Source organism: Podarcis cretensis, assembly GCF_951804945.1.
Source record: "Podarcis cretensis genome assembly, chromosome: 7".
In the NCBI taxonomy this organism is placed as follows: Eukaryota; Metazoa; Chordata; class Lepidosauria; order Squamata; family Lacertidae; genus Podarcis; species Podarcis cretensis.
Window position 1 is genome coordinate 52,469,421 of NC_137176.1, and position 26,549 is coordinate 52,495,969.

The 26,549-nt window shown below is 41.5% G+C and overlaps 1 long non-coding RNA gene across 1 annotated transcript; it reads right to left on the reverse strand.

Annotated features, from left to right (window-relative positions):
• Nucleotides 1-306: 306 nt before the first annotated feature.
• Nucleotides 307-25,796, reverse strand: LOC307219888. The gene is made up of 4 exons (XR_013840641.1): nucleotides 25,634-25,796; nucleotides 7,008-7,123; nucleotides 2,887-2,977; nucleotides 307-665 (listed from the first exon to the last, which is right to left on the reverse strand). It is a non-coding gene; the product is annotated as an uncharacterized lncRNA (long non-coding RNA).
• Between the last annotated feature and the right edge of the window lie 753 nt (nucleotides 25,797-26,549).

The following is a 26,549-nucleotide window of genomic DNA, read 5'->3' on the forward strand; positions in this document are numbered from 1 at the left end:
GTTTAGAGTTCCTATCAGAGCAAGACCAGGAACTGAATCGGAAGCTAAAATGACTGTGACACTGAATTGAACTGGGTTTCCCAGTGGTTTACTGGCAGAGATGGAGATCAGGTACTATGGATGATGGTTCTGGGTTTTGCAAGAAATAAAATAGATTGCATCCACTTCTCTCTGTCTCCAGTAAAGCTAGGGCAGAAGAAGCAGCTAATGAATATGAAGAACCTCTCCCAGGGTTAATGTTGTGTTGAATTGCTATACCACTGATTTTGGCCATAGAGAAATAAACTGTGATGTTACAGTCAAGCAGCAAACCTGAACATTTCATGGAAGTGGGTTTGTTGTTATAGAAGAACTTTTTGCACAAATATATGACAGAACAAACAATGATGAAATCATAGCAGCATGTTTTGCTGATAGTAAGTTCTTATAATTCTATCAGACTCATAAAGAGTAAGAGGTCAATTCCATTTTTGCTTCATTTAGGAAATATCAAACCCACCATATTAATGTAGATTTTTATTATGCTGTTATTTTGAGGACTAACAGACTGAAACACTGTTAGAGCCTAGTGGTTAAGAACCTGAGCAATGAACTGGATCCAGATTCAGTCACGAACCCACTGGGTGGCTTTCGGCAAGGGTCTTCTCTCTGCCTCTGACTGCCATCTGTGAAATGTAGATCACAATATCAGCCTGCTTAGCAGTTTTTGTAGGATAATGGAGATAATAGATATGAAGCACCTGAAGCACTAAGGGTGTGTGTGGAAATCATAGAAAAAACTTATTCTTGGTGTTACTTCCATGTTGCAAACCTTTTAAGTTTTCTATAAGGTTTTAAAGTTAAACCTTAAAAAGGAAAAACAATTCTGTATGAAAAAATGTGCAAAGAGAAGAAAGATGGGACCTTTGCAGTCAGGATGACTGTGTTTGATGGAAAGATCTGTTTTTGATTAACATGCCAAAAAGTACTTAGGTTGAAAAATTTACTAGATGCTTTGAAAGGCAAACCATTTAGAAATATGTCATAGAGTCAGTCCTGGGAATGATTTAAAAGCCAGTGTTCTCTTCCCATTCAAAAATAGAGGTGGGTGTTTCTACCTTTTTAGTGTGTCATTCGCTTAATAGAAATAATGACACCAGTGTTCTGAAAACCAAAATACTTGATAAGCATTTGGTGAAATTTGTTAGCCTAGGCCAGTGACTGCCAACATGGCACCTATGGGCACACATTTGCCCACAAAGGCCTTCTCTGGCTTCAAGGAAGCATTCTGTTGTAACAAACAGAGTATGCTTGGCTGTCTGCTTGGTTGCAGTGTGGTGTGGTTCCCCCAGCAGTTTCTCTGGTTTGCAGATGTGCCCATGAGCTCCAAAAAGGTGGTGTCCCCGGTCTAGGCATTATAAATGTTTGCAATAGCATGTTGTTGTTTAGTCGTTTAGTCGTGTCCGACTCTTCGTGACCCCATGGACCAGAGCACGCCAGGCACTCCTATCTTCCACTGCCTCCCACAGTTTGGTCAGACTCATGTTTGTGGCTTCGAGAACACTGTCCATCCATCTCATCCTCTGTCGTCCCCTTTTCCTTGTGCCCTCAATCTTTCCCAACATCAGGGTCTTTTCCAGGGAGTCTTCTCTTCTCATGAGGTGGCCAAAGTATTGGAGCCTCAGCTTCATGCAATGGCATATGGCAGTATAGTATATTGGTTGGTTTGGTTGGCATCCCTGTCTTGGGAGACAATGGAAGAGTGTGCCTTTGGGAGTGAAGTCAAAGGACAGTGTAAACTGGCATTTGTCTGGTGATTTTGCCAAGTGCTACCATGATCAGCCGATGATTGGCACTTGCAGAGCCCTGTGCCTCTTCAACTGCACTAGGGAGTTATTGAAGGGGAATTCCTTAATGCAGCAGATCCCAGGCTTACTTTAAGCTCCCGATTCTTCCTTTTGAGCCATGTCCTTACCTGCTCCACATCTGACATCACATGTGGGCATAGGTTTTGGGGGGAAATGGCCCCATGGGCCAAATTGGGACCCATGCTAGATCTAAGCAGGCCACAGGTGGGATGCTTCCACCCCTGCAGATACACTTGCAGATACAGGTGTGTAGCAAAGGTGGAGGTATGAAGGCACCATTTGCTGTTCACCTGAATGAGGTCTGAGAGACAAATGAAGGAAGATCTCAAGTTCTGGCCCCTGAAAACCACTATAAGTCATGCAACAGGGCTCAGATGTAGACTCAGATTCTCTCCTGTCCTTAAGACAGTATTTCTCAATTCACTCTAGATGCATCTTTTCCCAGCTTAGGTTTCCAGACATTGTTGTGGGCTTGTCATCTGCTTTGGTACCTCATCAACCAGAGCAGCTGAACTAGTTTAAGTTCTCAGCAGCAATGAGAAGTTCACCAGAGACAATAAATCATTGACATAATGAATTTCTGGCTAGTGTGTGAGGTGATTCAGAAATATATATCTCAGCAGATTGCAGCAATCTGTGGCATTCCCATCAGGTGATGAATACTCTGTTGGAACACACAATTCACATGAAGAGAACAAGCAAATGGAAAATAAGACATGCAGTATGGAAAAAAATAGCATTTTAGTATATTTTTAGGACATTAAAAACATATATCTGTTTGGATTGTTCATGAAAGATGTAAGTGGCAACTTTTCTCTCAGGAAACAAACATGCCTGCACATCCCATAAAGAAAAGAGCTGATTGCCAGTGCCACTTAATCCTGCCTGGAATTAATATCAAATTCATACATATCATAAGAAAACTTATTTGAATAGTGTGTTTTGAAGTATTTAAAGCAAATGAAGTACTACAATTAGTGATCCCACAGCCACTCTGCTGCTGAACAATGAGCTGTGATTTATTAAAGTTATATCTCACCTTTATTCCATTATGGAGATAATGGCGATACACAACCAGTCTCACATCAAGGCACTGACCAGACCCAGACTCCTTAGCTCCAGCATGCATGCTGCTGTGTCATAAGAATATAAGGAAAGTCTTCCTGAATCACCCCAAATGCCAACCTAGTCCAGCATCCTGTTCTCGCAGTAGCCAACCAGATACCTAAGGGAAGACCACAGGCAGGACCTGAGTACAATAGGCTGTCCCCACCTGACCCTTAAGAACATGCTGTTGAAAGCAACCTAACACAAACTGAAGGTTTTCAGCTAAGCTGATTATGGGCCACCTTCCTCCATTCTTCTAGGCTTGGCTTGTAATTAGTTTTTTTAATTGCTTTTTGGGAGAATCCTGAAAAAAAAACCCCAACTCTTGGGATTTTCTGAGTTCTTTCCAAGAAAGTTCATGAAACAAAACATAAGGGAGCTCTTAAGATGATTTAGCACTGCAAAGAGAACCTGGTGTAAGCTTCTCCTAACCCTAGCTGCTTCCAATTTAATTGCATTGCAAGGGGTTGGACTGGATGACTCTTAGGGTCCCTTCCAGCTCTACAATTCATAGAGCATGGAAAACTATGTTCCCCACACCAGTAGATGCCTTAACATTTTATGAATTGAAACATTTGGTAAAAGCTTCACAGAATCTTGCGGCACCTTAAAAGCTACCAAATTAATCTACAGTGGTCCCTCGGGTTACATACACTTCAGGTTACAGACTTTGCTAACTCAGAAATAGTACCTCAGGTTAAGAACTTTGCTTCAGGATGAGAACAGAAATCGTGCGGCAGCAGCAGGAGGCCCCATTAACTAAAGTGGTACCTCAGGTTAAGAACAGTTTCAGGTTAAGAACGGACCTCCAGAAGGAATTAAGTTCTTAACCCGAGGTACCACTGTAGCTGCACCTGATAAGGCAAATTCTGAAATGAAGGAACCTTCTTTCGAAGGGGGCATCTGGAAGTCTTAGCAATGGGAACAACAGAATGGAGCGTCAAATGCAATCGTTTCAAAATAACTATCATCTTAAAAAGGGGATTAAAAGAATCAGTACAGCACAACTCGATTAATTTAAACACACTTCTGGTTAGTCCTTAGCCCTGATGACACAAATCAGGAAACCATGATTGTTTGGGTCACCAAACTAAAACCATTACCCTCCCAAAACAGACAATGCTGTGATTTATTATTTCTTCATATGAAAACATTTGTCAGGCAGTTGGTAAATTGCTGTGTCTGCAAAGCTAGATGATAATCTTATTTTGAAGCTTCTTGAAATGCTTGCTCAAAAAAACAACAAAAACCCCTATATAAATATATTCTAACTAATGACAGATTTTCCTTTTTTTGGAAGGGGAAATGGAGTGAAAATATTAACATCAGGCATAATAAAAGACTGCAGTGCTGAGCACGCTTACAAAATGGTAAATTCAAGTGCATTCAGTAAGACGTCTTCTGAGTTAACATCCTTCTTCTTCTTCTTCTTCTTCTTCTTCTTCTTCTTCTTCATTTACATTTATTCCCCAACTTTTCCTGTTACTCCAACATACTCAACTCTCTCAATAAAAATAGATCTTCTTCCATGAGAGTCTGACTTAGGGCTAACCCAGCAGTGGGGACCCTTTGACTCACCAGATGTTATTATTTTTATTAGTATCATTAATTTATTAATCAGCTTCTACCCAGTTGCTTCAAGGTGGTATACAATAAACATAATTTAGAACATTAAAAAAACAGCAGATACATTTTAAACAGTTCAAAAGCAATTCAAATGAATCACAAATCCCATCAGCCTTAGACGGCATGAGCAATGGGCAGGGATGATGGAAGTTGTTGTTCAGCTACATCTGAGCTAACCTAACCATTCTATCTTCCCTGCATGACAGCAGTTTGTGAATGTAGCTTTTCCATTTGAGAAATGTGCTAGCCTCTTTGCTTCTTTCTGTTCCACTGTATTCTGCTGCTTGTGGACAACTTAGAGGTGTCTGCTGAAATGCTTTGGCTCCTTAGACTTATCGTCTTGCAGTTAGAGTGGGTCGGTGAAATTGGGGATGTAGCAAACATGATTCATTAAAAAAAAAAAAAATCCCTCAAGTCCTGGGACAAATTCTATGGGATTCCCACGTTTATTATGTGGGAAAGTGTTGAACATCTTGTATGCATTATTTTTTTTCATGCTTGGACTCTAACTCCCCGTCTGCTATGCTATTGGTTCCTATTAGGTATTGCTGCAAGGGTGGGGAACCTCTAGGGCCACGTTGCCAATTTTAAATTGCCAAGCGACCCATGCCAAAAAACATACATGAGCATTGTTCTTCCTCAAGAACTCATGCAAACATGTGCATTCTCCCATCCTCTCTTTGAAAAGAGTTGGAAATGGATTTGGGAGTATGAGGAACTAGGGTGGAGTTGCAGGGGGCGGGGGCAGAAAGAAGGAAGAGCCAGATTTCCCTGGCTGGTAAATCAGAGCAATTACTTTATTTAAAAAAGGGAAATTTGGAAATTGTGAGCTGGTAGGTAGAAAGTGTGCCAGGTCCAGTAGGGTTGGGCCCTTTGGCAAGATGTCTTCAGAGGCCTCCTTGCTGCTGTTGCCACCACTACCCATTTGCTTGCCCCATTCCTCTAGGCCTGGTCCAAGGGTAAAGGGCAAGCCAAACCAAGAAAGCCTCTTGTCTTGTGGTTTACTCAGAGCAGGCAGTGACGGGAATGTGGTGGAAGAGGAGGAGAAGCAGGGCCAGGGAGCTCAAGAGACTGGCAGTGGGCCCCTGGTGGGGCATAGAGACATTGCCAGTGATACCGACTCCAGAGGCACACTCTTTTCAGAAACATACTAATAGCCTGTGGTAGATTTTCATTCTTATGAGTGTGTGCACCTTTTGTATGCAGCGATTCAGCTATGCCTGGATGTTGGGACCTACTGTATTTTTCGCCCTATAGGACGCACTTTTCCCCCTCCAAAAATGATGGGGAAATCTGTGTGCGTCCTATGGGGTGAATGCAGGCTTTTGCTGAAGCTTGGAGAGTGAGAGGGGTCAGTGTACACCGACCCCTCTCGCTCTCCAGGCTTCAGGAAGCTATCCACAAGCCTGGGGAGCCCGCGGGAGTTCCCGCAGGGCTCCCTAGGCTGCGGATAGCAGCCTCCTGCACGGAGCGCGGGGCGTGCTGAAGCAGAGCGCCCTGCGCTTCGGGCAGACATCGGGCAGCCCCACAAGCTCGGGGGACAGCGGGGAGGCGCAGCGCCGCCATTCCGCTGTTCCCTGACCTGGTTTGGATTCCCCGACCTGGTTTTTGGGGGGAAATAAAGGAAAAAACTAGGTGCGTCCTATGGGCCGGTGCGCCCTATGGGACGAAAAATACGGTAAGTCCCGGGCACCACAGCCTAGCCCCCCAGTTATCACTCAGAGAATGGCAGACAATGGGGGCAGTGGAAAGCACATCTGGCATGAACCCTGGGCTGCCAAGCACATGCTGGAACCCTCAGAGGCCAATGCTGGTCAATGTAGCAAACATTTTGAAAATAAGAAGCATTTTATACTTGGGGGAGATGGGTAGCCAGCATGGCATGTGCATGCTTACAGATCCTTGTTTTATTATTTTTATTATCCTTTTCTGCAACAAAATGGGGCTTATTTCCAAGTAAATTATGCTGGCTGTTTGCCATAATAAACATGACAAACATATTTACAAGTAAACAGGATCTCAGGGTAGCAGAAGCAAATCCTATTTTTTGGTATCATTATGGTACTATGCCTTAAGTTAATTTAAAATGCAAACCTGGGCATGCATTAAAACAAAAATCAGGGCTTGCACACTGTTTTCTGTTATTGCTCTAACAGGTCAGGAATGTAGAAGGAGTTGTAAAACATGGAATTGAGGAGGAGAGAGAAGAGAAAGGTTAATTATGTGCATCCCAAATGAAGTAAAATATATGGCTATCTAAAGCTCCCCCTCCCCATTAGACCATTAAGTTCAGGGTCTAAAATTACCTTTCTGCACCACTGTCCATATGTGCTCAGTGTACATTCCAATCTTTTATTTCTAATTCCATAATTATTGCCATCAAGCACTATGTGGGCAACATACTGATATAAGAAACCAATGATTTACCTATCTACTCTTTCCCAAGGGCAGCACTGAGTCTAAGAGCAATTGCTCTGCTCTCAGACATCTTGCTAGGTAAAAGGCAATCCATCAGTGAGTCATCCAGTTGACACCTGCTGGTCCTGTAGTGTTAAAAGTGACATTTCATGGACAATGGGGTTAAATGCTGCTGAAATATTGAATTAAAATTAACAGAGGAAAATGTCTCCATCCAAACACATAGCACTGGGTGAGGACTATGGTCATGAGTGGCATCACATAAGTTCTAAGACCAAAGGTGTATTCAGGACCTGATTTTGATTTAGGTGCCACTGGAGTGGTGACCTGATGAGCTCCAATTTTACATCTCTTAATCAGCTGGCTATGACATTGGTGTCAATAACTGATCAACATATTTTGCATCACATTGTGTGATACAAATAGGAGCTGATTGGTGTTTAAGAAGGAAGGACTACAGTATATGGGCCCCTACAACAGGAAGTCCAAGCATTTCTCATACCTGTTTTATACCCTGATTTTTAGACTTTGTAATCACATCACTGCTCCTTGAGTCATGCAAAAAGTTAAAATAAAAAAACACAAAAATTAAAATGAACAGACATAAAAAATAAACATAAAGTACAATAAAGTTAATTTCGAAGACAGAGGTAATTATTTTATATTGTTAATGTAGTCCAGCTTTCATTTTGCAAGAAGTCTAGGGAACCAAACCCTTTATTAATAGAACTTTCCCATGTTAAGGGATCACCTGACACTATTTCCCCCTTCATATTGTGAAACAGAGTTCTTGGTATTGCTCTGAATGTATCATTCCCATGAAGCCCTGCCCTTTATATTAGGGTTGAATAATTAGATCACAAGGTTTAGCATCATGATGCAACCTGCTAGTGTTGTGCACATATATTATCACTTAAGAAAAGGTCACCTTAAGTCTAGTGCAGCACCAATTTCTTTTTTTCCCTTGGGAATAGTTCTAAGGGTGGTGTCACTCTTTCGGTGTGTGACTTCTCTGTCATCATTTAACAAGCCTAACCTGAAGACAACAGGCTGCATTGTAAGACCAGGCTTTGATATTGCAAATTCATACACATACAAATAAGTACACGCAAACACTGGCCTTAAGAACACTCCTTTTTACTCATGGGCAAACTACTGGCAAAGCAAAATCCAGCCCTTTTTTGTGCCCTCAAAGAATTTCTCATTGCGATACAAATAAATTAAAACACAAACGAATAACCCAAACATACTACACACCTATATATTTAATGACACAGTCATACCTTTTGGGTTACCATTCACAAACCTGATGACATGCCAAAGGTTGCAATCCCAGCTGCAGTAGATTGGGGCACTCAGATAGGTTTTTTTTTTTTTTTTTTTAAAAATGTACAGTAATCCCTCTATATAGCACTGAAATCTAATGGGAAAAGTCAGAAGTTAGCATCTTGTGTAAAGCTGGCTGCAATTAAGCCTGTTGATTTTTCTGGGCCTAAACATGGCTCCTGGATTGTGGCTGGATAATTTTATTTATTTATTAATCATCTTGCCATGCAGTGTGGGCACTTCTTTCTGAAAACTAAAATTCATGTTGCTTGGGCTCAATCTGTGGTGCAGTCTCAAAGTGCCATCGTGCTGTCTCTATGGCAGAACACTGCCATGGGACTGATCGTTCTGTGAACTAACATAACACACGAAAGTACAATTTAAAATGAATAGGACTTCACCAATTAATGTGACCCTTAAAGCACTTCCAGGACCCCATAACAAAAGTGATAGGATGTCAGTTCTTAAAACCAGCTTTTAGATGCCCACTTCAAATAGCAGGTGTGGCTCTTCAGAAGTTGCTGAACTACAGGTTCCATCACCTCTGGCCTTTGACCATGCTTGCTGGGGCTGATGGAAGTTGTAGTTAAATGTATAGTAATGCCATGACCTAATTGCCCTGAGATATTTTACCATCTCTAGAATATGTAAATTTTCCATGTTAGGACAAGTAAGTTCTTTGCTCCTAAATGCCAGAGTTGTTTAGCACCTGCACTTTTCACTAATGCCAAATCAATTCATACAAGTTAGAATGCCTGTTGGGTATCAGTGGCAAAACATCAGTTGCTAGCATGGCTTTTGTTGTATGTATACTCTGATTCAGCAGCCCTCAATTCCCCACTTTGCTGCTCCCCAGTGTGTCCTGGGCATCTTTGCTAGAAGTACTGATAAGAGGATAAGCAATATGCTAAAGAAAACACTCTAATATCTTTGTGTTGTTATTTATTAGGTGTTTTAATAGTCAGTTAAATGAACATTTATACATTGACCATATATTTGACACGCATCCATGTTTGCTGCAAGCTTAATCCCCTTTGGGCCATAGTAGCTGATCAGAGACCCCCCAGTAGCTTCATGCACATTCATGGCATGTTGCTGAACTTTGATAACATTTGTCTCACTGTGTGGCCAGATGCCCCCGAGTTCTGGTTGTCCATGTGGTTGCATTCACTGTATGGTGGGATTATAAGTAACCATCACAGTGCAAATGGTTACAGTATATGAACCACCTTGAAAATCCCATTAATAAGGGATTTTATTTTAAGGCTGAGATGGATTAATAAAACCTGGCTATTTGACCCCCCCCCCCAGTTATTCAAGAAGTTAGAATATATGGGTTATTATTATACTTGCTAACTTGTGCCTGTTTACAGCAGGAGTGGGACGCCATATGTTAAAGGCAAAGGGACCCCTGATCATTAGGTCCAGTTGCGGATGACTCTGGGGTTGCAGCGCTCATCTCGCTTTATTGGCCGAGGGAGCCAGTGTACAGCTCCCGAGTCATGTGGCCAGCCTGACTAAGCCACTTCTGGCGAACCAGAGCAGCACACAGAAATGCCGTTTACCTTCCCGCTTTATTTTAAGACTTCTTGCCCTTATAACATTCTGCCTGTCATTTGCAGACTCATTTTACTTTGAAATAATAATGTAAGTCTACAGTCCTATACACATGTACCTGAAAGTAAGCCCCACTGATCTCAAACAAAACCCAAAACGTCATATTGCTGCTTCCTGTCATGAGCTTCTGGAATAGAATGTGACAGAACTCCAAATATGTAAATCTGTTCACATTACACAGTGAGACTGAACTTCTTAGAATAAAATTCCAGCAGAGATATTGGATTCCTGCATGACTCTCAACATCTTACTGTTTGTGTGTGTGTGTGTGTGGGGGGGGGAGTTGTGTCTGTTATTTTTGCATATTTATAACCTAATTGCTAAGAAACGAGTGGTAGATATGGGGGAAAAACTGCTCTCCTTGAGGTCAGTATAAGGCTGCTGCAGTTCCCTAGCCCTGCGAAAAGGATGGCAAAAGTACCCTTGGTGATAAGCCAGAAGCAATGCTATAGACATTAGGAGACTTGCGCTAGGGATATAAGCTTTGAAAGAAATGAGGCTTTAATTGGTGAAGAATGTCTAAAAGTGAAGGCAGAAGGCCAAATGGAGCCCTGGGTGTAACTTGAGCAATTCAAATGGAGTTTGAGATGAATCGGACTCTGTGCGTGTGAGTGTGTGTGTATGTGTGGAAGAGAATTGACGTAAACTTCCTGTGAGAACGCTGTGTTCGGTGGCCAGGCTTTGCTGAGTAACAGAGAAAGGAGTCAGAGCTGTGATTATTTGCACTGACCAGGGCTTGTCTGGCCGGGGCTGTGCTGTCTCCGCACAGTTGGACTAGATCACGCTTGACACAGTCGGAGAGGGAGAGAGCAACTTGTGGCTCCAGCATGTCGGCCCGCTAGGCAGGTTGATGAATGTTCTGAGCTTTAAGAGCTTGCCACCCAGGCCAGGCCAGCCCATCCACAATGAGTTACAGTTTCCCGATCTCCCTCCCAACGCCTCCTGCCCCCCCTCCTTTCCCTCTCCACCAGGGCTGCTCTCCACATAAACACTGCTACTCTATCTTCAAAGCCCAGTCATCATGTCACTGTGTCAGTTTAGAGCAGACTGGAATCACCCTGCTGAAAAGCACTGGCCAAGCCTCTCCAAATAAACAGGATTAGACAAAATCTTTTCTTTTCTGTTTTCCAGCTTGAGGGTGCTTCTCTCCTCAGTTCTTGTTGAGGAGCCGGTGGGGTGTTTTACCCCCCCTTTTCTCCCTGAAAAATCAGGTGTGTGTGTGTGTGGGGGGACACAGGACAATACAGGTTTGACGTGAAATATTTCACTGGTGATGGTGACACATTCTCTGTTGATGCCTCTTCCCAGAGGTTAGGTTGTGCCTCCTCCTGAGAATCTTTTTCCGTAGGGGAGAGATGTCTGTGGGAAGGAAGCCTTGAGGGATTGCACAAGGCTGTCATCTCCCAGGGAAAAATGTGCTTTATTTCAATGTTGTTCCCACCAGCATCTTTCCCGTTCCATGCATCTGGTTTCATTTTCTCCACAATGGTAGTTTCAAGCTATTTTCTCTTCTTTTCACATCTCCCCCCACCTTCTGACCCATCCAGAAACGATGAATTTCATCTGTGCTTGAAACAGGCTGAGAAACAATAAAAAAGTTGTGGGTGCCAGGGGAAGATTGCTCTACAAACCACCACTAATTCCACAAGTCTTCTCTGCAAATAATTAGCAATAAAACCTTGCATTAAAACAATTTCTATGATGTGAAAACACTGTGCACCACACTCAGATGAGCGGATGAACTCAGGATGTGGCTTTTTAATTGTGTGAGATAAATGCTCACATTTTAAGCTGGATGGTGTGGTTGATTCAACAAGGATAGATTTCCCTAGTAAAGTTTAGTGTTCCCCCTACAGATTTCTTTCTTCTTCTTTTTTTAGTTTGGAAGATTATCGTCATTATATACTTATTTAGCAATATTGGTTAAAGAAGACACATACCAGTTGCTGCAATATGAAATAAACTATTGGTGTTGATGCTGACTATGCTTGTTCAGTCCTGAAGAAAACTTTAAGCGACAAAAGGTTGAGTCATTTCTGGATGGTTACAGACATCGCTGTTACAGTCATGTTGAATTTCCTAGCCTATGACAATTTTGGGGTACATCATGTCAGGCACCTGCCAATGAAAATACAGGTGCTTCTCAGATCTTTTTGACAGACTGAGTTGTTGAAAGTAACTTTTGATAGATATAAGACTCATTTTTAATTGTTTGCTTAATTGTATGTTTTAATTCAGGATGTTTTAATGTCATTGTGTATTTTAACTGTGGTTTTTTTTTTTTAGTTGTAAACCACTAAGAAACTATTTTGACATATAAGTGATATAAAAATTAAATGACAACAATAGGCTTGCCATACATCTGGAAATTTCTGGACATGTAAGGAAATTGGATGCCTAAAATGGTGTCCAGTGGAAATCTCTTTTCTGGTTTTTTTTTTCAATCAATCAATAAAATTAACAATAAGCTAAAACCAAATTAAAACAAATGACAGCTTCTATATGTTTGAATAGGTTTGCCTAAACAAAAATGTTTTTAGCAAGTGCTTAGAATAGTACAGCAAAGCCACTTGTCTGATATCAGTAAGCAGGGAGTTCCAAAGTGAGTGTGCACACTAAAAGATCAATGTCTTAAGAGCATGGAATGAGTATTACAGTATGTGTTGCCTGTAACCTTGCCAGTTCTGCAGACAGGTGAGCAAATATTTGTAGCAACCCCATCCCCATTCCATCCCAGGTCCCTGTATCTCCACATCCTGGCACCATTCTCAAATGTTAGTGTTTTTCTTTATTTCTTCCAGCTGTTACGACAAAGCTTTCCCTGCTGGGTAACATAATTACATTTCTGGTCACCACTGGTATTGGAGATCATATATTCACTATGTGTGCAGAAGGAAGAAATGTAAAAATAACACGTGATCTTTCTGACTTCTGGTCATAATCTTAACTATATAACAGTGTAACATTTTGAGAGCAAAAACGTGATATTTTCATTCATGTATGTATTGCATCTATTTCTTAAACCCCGCCCCCCATCTAGCAGGATTTCGTTCTATCTAATGCTGAAATTTACTTGTAGCAGGTCTCTTTAAGTATTAGTTGTTCATTATTGCTACTGGGGTTCCTTTTCATTGCTAATGTTCTAGGTAGAAGAAACCACAAAAGGATCTGATTAAGCAAGTGTTTCCTCTTCCCTGGCTTGGACTGGTGCTAAGTGCAGAAAATATGAGAGAATATTTAGCTGGCCTAAGAAAAATGTGCAAAACTTAAACTAATGGTTTTTCAGTGCTGCCTGTCTGACGTTATTGTGTGTTTAGGACACCCCAATAAACTGCAATGTATTTTCTGGGTACCAGGAATTACTTATTTAAATCTAAGCCAGCTATAGTTCAAAAACACCTGCTCACACACTATTGTACCTGACATGCAAAAACAAGTTGATTTCCATCATGTCCGTGTCAGTTTCCCAACAGGTAAAAACTGGCATCATTCCTTGGCATGAGTTGCAAGCTAAATTATTGTTCTGGCTGATCCCTATGCTGAAGCGATCCCACACAGGCTTTTTCTACACCCTGGAATAATCAGCAAAATTGCAAGCAGTTATTACTGTAAATTCATCTGGTTTTGCAGAATGACTCATTAGATTTAGGCTCTATGGCATTGTGCTGTTCGAAGTATAACAGGTGCATCTGAAGGCAATTCTCACCATCTGCAAAGAATGCCTTGAAGGATTAAGGCGAGCTTAAGCACTGTGATTTTCATGAGCATTGGTGGTAGAAGGATAGGGGTTGGGGACTCCCAAAGGTATTTGAAGATTTATATACTTGTTCAAACAACTGAGCCCAAACAGGTATGAGGCATGATTCAGCTAAGTCAGGTGCTGCTGAAGACATGTTGATTTCCAGCTAAGATTTCTTACCTCTCTCTCTGAAATCAGTTGCACTCTGAAATCAGTTGGCTGAATTGCACCAAATAATGGTTAAAATTGTCTTTCAGCCGAGTAATGTTTATTAGTGTGAATTTCTCCAACTAGAGAGTCTTTTATGAAACTTTGCACATTACACATTTTTTGCAAAGCAATTTCCCATTATATAGTGCTTTTTCAAGCATGCTATTTCCACTAATATATGTGGTTTTATGCACACTTTATCCTAGTATGTGCATTTTTTGTATACATTACTTGGCCAGAGAATTGCCCTGAGATGCAAGGAAGTGTCCATTTTGAAGGATGTTTGTCTTTTTGGTTTACAAACTGTTTCAAAAAGTATGAATTAGGTAGGTTCAGCTATAAATGCAAACTGAGTTGAATTTCTCCTCCATCTCTAGTGTATTTTGCATAGATTAGTGACCACCAGAGACAGGGCCTTCTCTGTGGTAGTTCCATGGCTTTGAAACTGTTCCAGTAGCAATCTGTTACTCTTCAAGATTTTTGAAAAGCTCCAAAGATTTTGACTGGCCTTTCCTTGAGTAGGCGCCGTCTATTTGCTGGAGTGGATTATGGTATAAAGGATTTGAATGGGTTTTATTATTTTGTGTGTGTTTTGTACTATTTTGTAATATAAATGCAGCTTTTATTGTTGCAAACTGCTTTGGACAGACTTTTCACATAGCAATCATGACTCTCTTTGCCAATTTGAACCAAGATGTGATTAATGATATTACTCAAGAGCAAGCAGTCTGAGGATGAAGCTCTCATTTTATTGGAAATAAGTTTCCAAAGAACTCTGTAGGTATTTTTTCACCTCCAAATAAATGTGTTTAATCTGGGCTCCAGTTATTTAAGTGGAAAAGCCACTTCACACCTAACTGTGACTTTTTCATTTTGATTCCTCCTTGAGCTCTGACTATGTATGACTGGCTGTGCTTAACTTAGAAAGAAGGTGTTGCAGCGTTAGACTAAAGCAGGGTTCTGGGCAACACTTTGAATTTGAAAATATGTAAAGAAAGGATCAAAGTCTGTTATGTTAATTTTACAGCAGCTAGAGTTAGCTACCAGTCAGCTGCTTCAATATGCATTTTAGCAATTATTGAAGAGTGACATTCCAAGGGTTTCTTTCCTCCAGCCAGTGTATGAACTGGTCTCTTAGATTACTTTTTAAAGCATGGTTAAAGATATGATCAGAACTACAATGGTTATGCAAGCTAGGGAGAAGAGGTATGAGTGGCATTTGGCTATTTATGGCTAACAACATTTGGTTCTGTCTGATTCTGTGGAATAGCTGCCAAGTCTTCTAAATCTGACTGACCATTCAGGATGTCAATTTCATGCCGATCTGTCCCTTAAATCTTTTATTGCTTCTTTCATTGCTGTATGGAAAGAGGACCTTTTACTGAATAATGGAAGGGACAACCAATCAGGTGCCTTGCCACCGTCTCCTGTTTGGGGGACTGTAGAAGAGGGTGAATAGTTATTGTAAAAATTGTAACTCTTCTTTCAAATGGACCTGAAAACACTGCTGTTCTTTGTCACAGTTCTGACAGAGCAGAGAACTCACTGGATAAAACATAACTGGCACCCTGATCCTATTGAATTATTTATTGTTTCATCAAAGTTTTTCAGAATGCAGTGTTTTCCAGCACCCACTCTGCTGTTGCAAATCTAGAGTTAGTGAACGTTAGAAATTAGTAAAATGGCAGAATTTTGATGACATTTGGAGTATTAAAGGGAAGATGCCAGACCAGTGGAAAAAAGTACAGGTTAAGTTTCCTTTTCAAACCAGGGCGGCACTTGGGATTGAGGCCATTAAGCATGACAAAAGGTGTTGATGGCTCATCACAGAAAAGTCCTTGGGTCCCTTGGCAACAGACGGTTGCCAAGGTTATGCTGAGCGATGATGTAGGTTACAGAAAAATTGTCACCTTTTAATACTAGGCTTGGGATAGCAGACAGAAGGGGAGGAGTTGTTTGGCAAGGGGTTTTCTGGGAACAAGAAGGAGGAAGTTGGTGGAACTTGATGCAGGGCAGAACCATGCAGGCAGGCTGGCAGGCAGGCTGGGACAGAGACACGGAAATGTCTGGGAATCTGATGCTGCACTCCTGAGGGGAAGAAGCCCCTCTTGAGATGTGAATGCCGTAAACTCTGCACTCCATCCATTGAAAGCTTCCAGTGTAAATATGTGTAGGATAAACTATATTTCTTAGACACAACAGTCTGCACCGCGTCTTGATTTCCTACAGAAACACAACCCTGGGTAAGAGCCTGGAATCTTGCTACCACTTGGCAGAGATTGGGGATGGCAAGAAATCTTTGTAATGCTATTTATCTTTACACGTGCCTCTCTAAAGCCATGTTCTAGAATACAGGCAACTCTCTACTTATGTGGGGCTTACATTCCAGGCCCCCCATGAGCAGAAGAGAAATGTGTGTTAAGTTGGGAGCCTGCTGCAATACATGCAACTTCCCACCCAACAGCTGTTGAGTTGGGTAGCATGGCAGCAGCAAGAGATCCCATGTGCCATTCTGGAGCCCTTGGAATCTCCCCACCCCCCACTGGACATTTGGCTCACAGACGTTCTACAGAATTAGGCCTGCAATGCTGAATGCTTCTGGTGGATATGAGCCATGCATCTGAGCCATGGGAGACCACTCACAAAGCCTCCCCAAAGGTCAGTATAATAGTAGAAAGGCAAAGACAAACTCTGTTCACACACAAAGATAAGAAGAAGAATGAAATTAACAGCAAGTTTTAGAATTATGAATTAAAATACTTTAAAAACAACAAAGGAAGGAAGGAAGGAAGAGAAAGAAAGAAAGAAAGAAAGAAAGAAAGAAAGAAAGAAAGAAAGAAAGAAAGAAAGACTATATCATTGGCACAGAGTATATTGGCTGTTGTTTTAAACTCTGTCCCTATCTCCTAAATTCTTTGATTGCATGCTAGCGTGAGGTAATTTCTCCTGTTGTAAATCATTGTGAGAAAAGCCAAATGGAGAGGAGACAGCAGAGCATGGGAACCTTAGAGTTGTACTCCGCAAAGCACGTAATAGTCTGTATTCTATATACACCAACCTGGGCGTAAGTCTCATTGAACCCAGTGAAGCTTTCTTCTGAGCAGACGTAAGAATATAAGAATAACGCTACTGGATCAGGCCAGGGGCATATCTAGTACAGTGTCCTGTTATCACAGTAGCCAACCATACACCCATAGAAAGCCCAGCAGCAGGACCTAACCAAATAATCTATACAAAATAACCCATTGCTCATTGTATGGAAGGTCCAAGTAAGAAATCAAAAGCTCTTCCTCCAGAGTTTCCATAGGATAACCAGTAAGTGAAGTGGTATGCTTTTCGGCCTTATCATGCTGTAAAATGGACACTACAATGGGCTTTAAAGAGCACCAAATTGGTATAACAACAGCTGGAATATCCCAGTTGATTACATCCTCTGGAGGATCACGCTCTTCCTGTACAGGTGGTTTAACTCTGGCTTTCTGAATGCTGGCTCCCAAAAGGAGTGCACTTCCCAACATTTAACAAAGGTTTCTTTATATTGCCATAAAATACTTGAGATGGAACCACCCGATATTTACATAATACATGTTTTTTTCCAGGGATTAAAGCTGGAAGCTTTGTTGTTTTGAAAAGTTAAATAGGATCTCTTTACCCAAGCTCTACCCTGCAAACTCCTTTCAGCGAGATCTGTTCTACTTTTGGGTATCCCAAGAAGGTAGCTTACATGGTCAATTGCCAGCTTCCTTGAGTCCCAGTAAGGGACATTCCTCTTGTAAGGAAGAAAGGCCAAAGCCAATTTAGAAGGCTGCAATACTAAACCACTCAGGGCACTTTTAGTTAACTGACCCAAATTCATACAGCTTCATAGCCTGATATTTTTATATTTTCACTTCCCCCTTCCATCCCAAATGATTTTCATTTATCATATTGATGCACTTGTTTCTGTGATTTCTTCAGATGGTTTTGGCCAAACAACCAAACTCTCAAGCTTATCTTCTGAATTGTTTAATTGATGGTAAATTTGCAGGACAGTTCTACTAACTACAGTTACAGATAGGTAGCCGTGTTGGTCTGCCATAGTCAAAACAAAATAAAAAAAATCCTTCCAGTAGCACCTTAAAGACCAACTAAGTTAGTTCTTGGTATGAGCTTTCGTGTGCATGCACACTTCTTCAGATACACTGAAACAGAAGTCACCAGACTCTTCTATATAGTGAGAAGGTGGGGAGGGGTATAGAGTTTGTTCTTCTAAGAGGGAATTCCAAAGCTGCTATGTTTTCCTCAAATGGGCACCAACTGGCAATGCCCTTTGACCCTGCCCAAGGCTTCTGGCTTGCTGGGCCACACTCCTTAGGACTGCAGATGGACAGAGTTGCTACTCAGCATGCAGGCAGTTGCTCTAATGGGCATGGATGTCTCAGCCCCTCACCGACTAAAAGCAATTAAAAGATGTCTCAAATATTAATAAGCATGAAAGAACATGGTAGACTTCACCTGGTGTGTACATGATCGTAAATAATACATCAAGTGCACATGTTGGAAGAGGGAATTCCATAGCCTGGGTGCCACCAATGTGCTGGTAGCACAGACCAGCTTCAAATGATAGGGACATCTGGAGAACTCAGCTTTCCCCTGTTCTGGGAATAGACTGATAGGAATCAGTGAAACTGAGCAGTTTATTAGGCTGATAACCATAATATTTACCTTTCGTGTACTTCCAGAGGAGTAGCTGTGTTAGTCTGTTGCAGCAAAATCAACAGTGTCTTGTGGCACCTTAAAGACAAACAAATTTATTCTGGCATAAGCTTTGCTTGAGTCCCTGGAAGCTTATGCCACAATAAATATGTTAGTTTTGCATGCACTGCAGCTGATCTACTTTCAGTGTTTTCCTTGTTTATGACAGAGATTGGGTACAGAAGGGTGTGTGTGTGTGTGTGTGTGTGTGTGTGTGTGTGTGTGTGTGAACTGTGCTGGAAGTTCCTTCCTCTCATCCCAGGATTCCCCAGAGCCTTTTGTGCTTTCCAAAAATACTCCACTCATTTCCCAGTTCTCTGCAGCCATGATTGCTGTAAAACTCTGGTCTTGTTTAGAAGAGAAAACAGATTCTTAAGATTCTCCTGTGGAAGCTGTAACAGCAACCACTTCATGTTATGTTTTTAGGCCACATGGATTCCTCAGCTAAGGCTGCAAGCATTTCTTTGCTTTCATGGGAGTAAATCCCATTGAACTCAACGTACAAGACTGTATGGTAACTGGCTCACAGTAGGCTGTTGCTGCATTAAAGGGAACAGTGTAGAAAAAACTGAGTCAACATGCTCCATACAAGTCTGAAAATGGGAGATATGTAGACATAAAAACAAAAGAATGAAGACATGTTTTTATGCTAAGATTCTTGCTGCCCAAAGCATTCCTGGAAACACAGCTTCTGACTGCTTTTGGTGGGATGTGAAGAAACCGCCCCCCCCCATCTTTTTTTAAATGCAGAGTTGCAGGTTAAAGAAACCACATGAATACCATGCCTCAGCATTGTAGACATGGCCTGTAGCCCCAGAAATTATAGCTGCTTGTTGCATGAATTACTTCTCCCCCTCCGTGCTCACTCTATTCGCAACAATAATAGCAGAACTGTTATTACTTTTGGCCCAACAAAACAACACTGTGGAAATGCTGCTCCAAAAGGAAGTGTTTCCAGTTCCACATCTCTTTCAAGAGTTATTTTCCCATGTCGTTTCTGGAAACTTTTCAGGAAACCACATTCCCTTTCTTGTCCCTATCCAGCAGCCTGATCTTTTCCCACTCTGAGTAACGCTCGGACCTCTTCATCACAAAGAATGAGCTGGAATGGAAAGCTAAAGCAAAAGGTTTTTTTTTAATATAAAGTGCTGGGTTTCTAGCACTTATTCATAGAGTTTATTTAAAGAAGAAATATCCTAATGAGAGTGAATGCTCTGCTTACCCGTTCTTGGGAGATGAGGATTTACATCGCTTTCTTTTTTAAGCTGCCGGGTCTTATCCCCATTCTTGAGCAACTGCTGTAGCCACTTAGGTCAGGCTGACCCCAGCCACAGCTTAACTGTGTGATTGTTGGGGAGCTGTTTTGTGTGTTGTTCCATATTGGGTCGTCCCCCCCTTTGGTTTTACTTGGCTTGAGTCAATTCCCTGCTTCTCTTACAGTTTTCAGAATGAACCTGGGAAAGCAGAGGTCCAGACACTGCCACTGATTCAGCTGTAATGACAAACTACAGGTTGGCACTGTGTGAACGAGTCATGTGCTTATGTATTCTTTCCTTCTTGTGTACCCTCAACTTTAGCTCAAACTGTGTGAAGCTAGCTTGCAGGCTGTTTGGAGGGCATCTGCAAATCAGGATTGTTGGTTTTTTTTGCCTGGATGAAAAGGTAAATTATGAGGTGAGAGAGGAGGAGGAGGAAGTAACTGAGTGCTTATATTGAGAAGGTAGTATGAGTGTGAGTGGCATAAGGAGTGCGAGGAGGAAGCATGCCATCTTGATACTTGTTCCAGCAGTGAATTGGCCCAGTGAAACAGAATGCAAGGGCATTTGTGTAAGGGCTCATCCACACTCACCTTTTGTCCTGTGCTTTCTAGACACAGGGGTCTGTGCTTTAAAGCTCCATATCCTGCTCTTTACTGGTGAATCAGAGCAAACTGCAAACTGCAGAAAATCCTAATTGCTGTTCGTACCAATTCAGTGTTAAAGAGTGGGTTTTCCTGGGGGAAACAGCAGGGCGAAAAAAAGTGCTTGGACATGGAGCTTTAAAGTGTGGACCTGGGCCTAGAAAGCACAGGGCAAAAAGAGTATATGGATGAGCCCCCTGTCACTTCTCTCTGCCTACTGTGTATGGGCATGCACTATCCTCTAATTTTGCCTTCCTAAATGTGTCTGAAATAATTTTCTGGGTTTCTATTCCCCCCACCCCCGAAAATGCACTCTGAAAGAAAAATGTAAAACAATGATTTAATAGAGGACATTAAAAACTGTCACATCAACACACTGTACTAAATAATTTCTGTAATGCTATTTTAAAGTAGCATTTACTGTCAAATACAAATGCAATTGTAATTGCAGCACTTAATGTGCTAAATATTGCAGTAAATATAAAATGCATCTTTTCTTCCTTCCTTTTTCAAAAAGGAAGATGAAGAACTGGATGACTAATGCTAGCTCTATTATGCAATCTTCAGTGACAACTTTGAAAAGGCGACTGCAAGCTTAATGACTATTGCATGGCCAATTAAAAGCACTCTGTTGGCCTTGTTTCATTATCTTGCTATTCTTCAAGCCCCTTTTCCATTGACCCCATTATTCAGTGCTATGTTTTGAGAGGGCCCTGGGCAAGAAATTCTCACTTCCACCAGCTTTCAAGCAGCCAACACTGAAATCAAAGAATCATAGAATTGTAGAGTTGGAAGAGATCACCAGGGTCATCTAGTCCAACCCCCTGCAGTGCAGGAATCCTTTGTCCAATGTAGGGCTTGAACCCATGACCCTGAGATTAAGAGAGTCGTGGTCTGCTGACTGAGGTATCCCTGTGGCATAAAAACCTGGGAGCTCTTACTCTGTATTTTATTCTGTTACTCAGTCAAATTTCAGTAAGGTCTGGAGTTTTAGTTTTAATTTTAAATTGACATGGAATATGAGGTTTTACTTTATGTCTGTTGATTGCCATGTGTGATGCCAGGATGGAATTTTGCCCAGGTGAGACAACTAGATCATTTGCTTCCTGTGCTGGTCCCAGGGCTAACCGAGAGGCGAGGTCCGAGTCCAGGTCGAGGGTGCAGTATGGAGACAGTCCGTCAAAGCTGAAGCTGGGTCCAAGGCAGGGAGTCGGGTGAGTTTAGGAGCTCCGGCAGAGAGGCAGGACAGGGTGCAGGCAGGAACAGGCTACCAACGATGTTTCTCCCGCAACTTGGGACTGGGGCTGGCCGGCTTTTATCTGCCCCGAGGCATAGGGCAGCCCCGGTCCACAGGTGACTTGCCTCTCCTGGCCTGGAGGCGAGCACTCCTCCTGCGGGAACTTAGTTCCCTCCGCCTCTCTGCCCTGAGCCTCTGCAGCTCAGGAGAGGTTGGAGGGTTACCAGACCCAGAGGCAACCTCAGCTTCCTCTGATGGGGCTGGGGGTGGAGCACCTGCAGGCAATGGGTCAGGAGCCAGAGCCGACTCAGCTGGTGCCTGCACCTGAGGATCCAGCACAGGTGAGGACCCTTCAGGCTCATGCCCCAGCCCTGGCTCAGCTGGTTCTGGAGGCGGGGATTCCTGTGCAGGCTGGGATTCCTCAGGTTCAGCCTCTGAATCCGATTCCCAGGCCATCACACTTCCCCTTTAGCATAAAAACAGACAGTGCTTGAATCCCTGGGTGTTCTGTACCAAATTTGCCTTATTAGTTGGGCTTTGTGATACTACTGTATTCTGGATTTTGTGGAGTTAACTTGGGAAGCAGGGGCTGATGTTTTGAGGAATCCCCTTTTTGGCAGGGAATTAGGCAGAATGTTCTCCAGTCCAACAATTCTAACACTGTGCATCACAGTTTATGTATAATTATTAAAAGAGCTGCTGTGAAAGATGGGAATACATTCAAACAGCAAGTAAAATAAGTTAAGGGAAAAGGCAGGAAAGGTTAAATGTGAATGCCCCTCAGTTAAATTAACATCAACAGCCAAACAGGCAACATGCTATAACAGGCTAAGAAATGTGGACTTTTTTTTTACTCATTGTCTGAGAACCTCAAGAGACACACACATTGCCATTCTAACTTTTAAAAAATAGTCTGATCAGTGCTTTTGTTATTTTACCTACCAATCCAGTTTGGGGAGTGAGCCATGAAATGAGAAAACAAGGATATTTCTGCCAAGTATGTTAATTTGTGCAGAGTTTGGTTATTGAGCAATACTTGTTGTAACAAAGAGCAGTCGCTTGACGGCTTCTGTGCCATAAGGACAGTTAAGATTTTCAAGATGCCTTTCCAGTTATTGGGATGATCATGCTGTTTTGAATTTCTTTCTTACACTGTTTTGATTGTCCTGTGTGTGGGAAGTGAGAATTACATGAGTAAATCCCTGCACCACAGTTCCCTCCAGGCAAATCAAGCCCATAAAATGCCACCTTGGATGGAAGGGACAAAAGTATATTAGATGTCCACGGGTATCAGCCATTCAGTAAAATCCTAGTTTTGTTTTATTAAATGTTTTGGTGAGAGATATTTTAATGAAAGGCAAGACGTGCTAAATTTAAACTTTTGGTTTCAAAAATCTACTGCAAGGAGTTAAGATTTGGAATCGACCAAATCTGTTACCACTTCATCAAATCCATCTCTAGCTATGCTAAAATGTAGCCTTCAAGAAATGGAAGTAGGCATATCAGCAAGTTTAGCCAAGAGGAACATCTGGTGGAACATCTGACAGCAGGGCCTACAGATCTCTTTCTTCCCGTGCAGAATATTAAAAGGAAGTTTTGTGTAATCAGAATCAGTTTTACAATGAAGCAAAATGAAGCAGTTTTTTCAAACAGCAGAATCCAGAAGTAATGCCAGTTTCCTGTATCTAGGCCCTGGTCCTGAGCAAACGGGCACCATTTTGACTGTGCGTTTAGGCGCAAAAGGGTCTAAGGCTAGCATTGAAAGTCAAAGGGCAAGTATCAAAGCAAGATGCTGAGATCTACTTTTAGAGGTAATTAAGAATATTAAGAGCTTTTGTTGGAGATTTTTCATTTGATGACAACTTAAGTGTTAGCAACACAGAAAAGGTAAAGGTAAAGGGACCTGTCTTTATTTCTATATGCTTACAGCTTGGGTTCTGTCCAACTCTACTTTGCCTCTTTCCATTCACTATTGGGAAATGTAAAACATGCTATAATTTATTTTCTTTATGACAGAAGTAGGTAAAATTTGCAGACATAGTACCTCTCCAGAGTGGATAAAGCTTGCCAGATCATAGCTAAATCTGTTCAGGACCTTCTGAGTGGGGCACTTTTAAAATATGAGTGCTGCTGGTGGTTTTTTTGGTTTTTTTTTAAGAAAAAGAAACATCTATAACTTCTTAATTGTTGAGCAGAATTGAATGAAATTTTCAGGCAACGTTGATCCTTCTGAAGGCTCTGCCAAATGTCAGAAGCATAGATGCAGTGTTTTCCCAGAAGGGCAGGTGTGTGTGTGTGTGTGTGTGTGTACTGTATGTGTATGTATGTATGTATCTCATCAGACTATAATCCCTATGTGGTGCATTGCTAGTTCAGGATTTGGGATTTGTCAAAATTCAAAGTACAAACCTAGTAAACTGCTTTGTTCCTTTGGCATGCACATCTAGAACATAGTACCATGGTATAACACAATTAATTTGTACAACCTATGGGTTGATGATAAATATAGCTGATTCCATTCAGATGAGTTGTAGCAATTCTGATGTTAGAAGAGCAGGTCTGCAGCTCTTCCTTAGTGGCCTATTCTTCCTCTCTCCAAGGAACTCAGGATGGCGTACACAGTTTTTGATACCTCTTTATACTCACAACCATTTGTTGATTTTTAAAATAGTGGTTTTTAACTGTTTTTACTGGTAATTTTATTGTTTTATTCTCTTTGTAAACCATGTTGAGGTTATTTTTTTTAACATATAAACAAGCAGTGTATAAATTTTATGAAATAAACACACCAACAGGATCTCCATATGCAATTGCATATGGTTAATTGCCCAACTCCTGTGGGGAAGCCTTTTGAAGGATGATATAACTACCTAATTAAAATGAAGCAAGCTGTGCTATGGTCACTGCTAATGGTGAGCTCCACTCATGAGAACTTTTTGAATAATTTCTCTCCCTGGAGAAATTTGGCAAAATGGTGCTTCTAATTTCTCTGCTTACAAATGGCATAGCGAATTTCATTTCCATTTATAAATTGCTTCCTATGAAACTTTTCAAAGTGATTAAGCAATTTAAAATATCAACAAAAACGACACATATAAACATTTTCATATATATAAACAATTTCAAATCCAATACAGATACGGACTGATAAAAACCTCCACTTGTAAGGCTTGTTGGTGGCTCGCAGTTGCTTAGGTTACTATGTATTTGACTGAGTAGTGGCTGAACTAAAAGGAGCAGAAACAGAGAACAAGCTAAGAAATGTATTATCTCCCATATTAATTTGTCATAAAGTTGCAGCTGCAATTTGCATGCATACACCCATTGATTTCAAGAGTAATTTTCCATGTCTTCTCCTGAGTGCAACATTTCATCCTGTGTGGCTAGACATCTCCTTTGCAGAAGCATAATATCAATTAATAGTTTATCTGGTTAAAGCAGCAACATAGCTTAACCATCAGCCAACCATCTGCGATTGTCTTTTGAAGTTTAAGAAAAAAACAGTTTGCAAAGAACAGGTGAAGAATGGGATTCAGTGGAAAGCCATGCCTATTCTTCAAGTCCCCATATAGGCAGCCAAACAGGATTAAGTCATTCAATATAAAACTAAATGCATTTATAGGATTTCCAAACTCTGTACCCACAGAGTCTGGGATTTTGCCAGTAAATGGGTGTCCTGATTCCCTCCCTGACCTGATTAAATTGATTACACAGCATTTCCCTTTAATACTCTGCATGTGAACAAAGAGATATGCAAAACCTAGTGTCAGATGTTCCACATTAAACAGAACCATGCATTTTAAGAACCCTGGATTAATTCATGAAAGGTGCAGCTCTCTGGCTCCCTTAAGAATTTGTATCTGAAAACTCACAGTGTTTTTCTGCAGACTCAAAGAAGATGCTAGCGGAGAAGCAGGAAAGCTGGGAACCTCACTACCATTAGCCCCTATATGCCATGCTCTTGTAAAACGAGCTGCCACTCACTTCAGCACCTCACAAACTGTGAGCACAAAATGTATACTTAGGACTAGAAGAACACACATCCCAGATTGGTTGCACCATTGACCTTTATTCTTTCCCCTGAACTGTAATTTGTGACTTTGTGAATAACAGGTTTTAAATGTGAGAATTGTTCAAACATCTGTCATTAATATTTACGACTTGCAGGCTCAGCCAAAGAAGTTGTGAATGACTTCAGATAAAGATGTAAAGTTCAGCCCCTCTTTCCTGCTTCTTTCTCCTCCTTGCCCTCTTGGCTGCCTGGAGAACAGTCCCCATGTTTCCCTATCTCCTCCACCTCCTGCCCAGCAGCACATCAGCTATCTTGTCCTGGGCCATGAATAACCTAAGAGAGCTGCTGCATTATAAGGGAGCCTCATATGTTCCAGTCCTTTCATGTGGATGAATTAGGTCAGCTTCATAAATGCAGCTCTCTATATGGATGGTTTGAGTAGGAGTAATTTGGCAAACCTGGATGGTTTCATTCTTTTCCCACAGAAGTATAGGTGGTATCTCAAATATAGGAAGTGTTATTAGATTTGGTGATCTTATAGGTAAAAGCAGAGGCATACCTAACGGATGGTTCAACAGCAAAATAAAACACACTTTTTACAGAATCAGAAAACTAGTTAGCTATTGTGAGGGGCAGTGAAGAGAAAGCGACATGTGCAGTAAAAAAAAATCTTGCAATGTAGCTCACCACACTTTGGTCTTTTCTATATAACATGACACCACTGTATCACATTTCTCTCTGAGCAGAACTGCAGCATCCAAGCCACTGTGATGAAA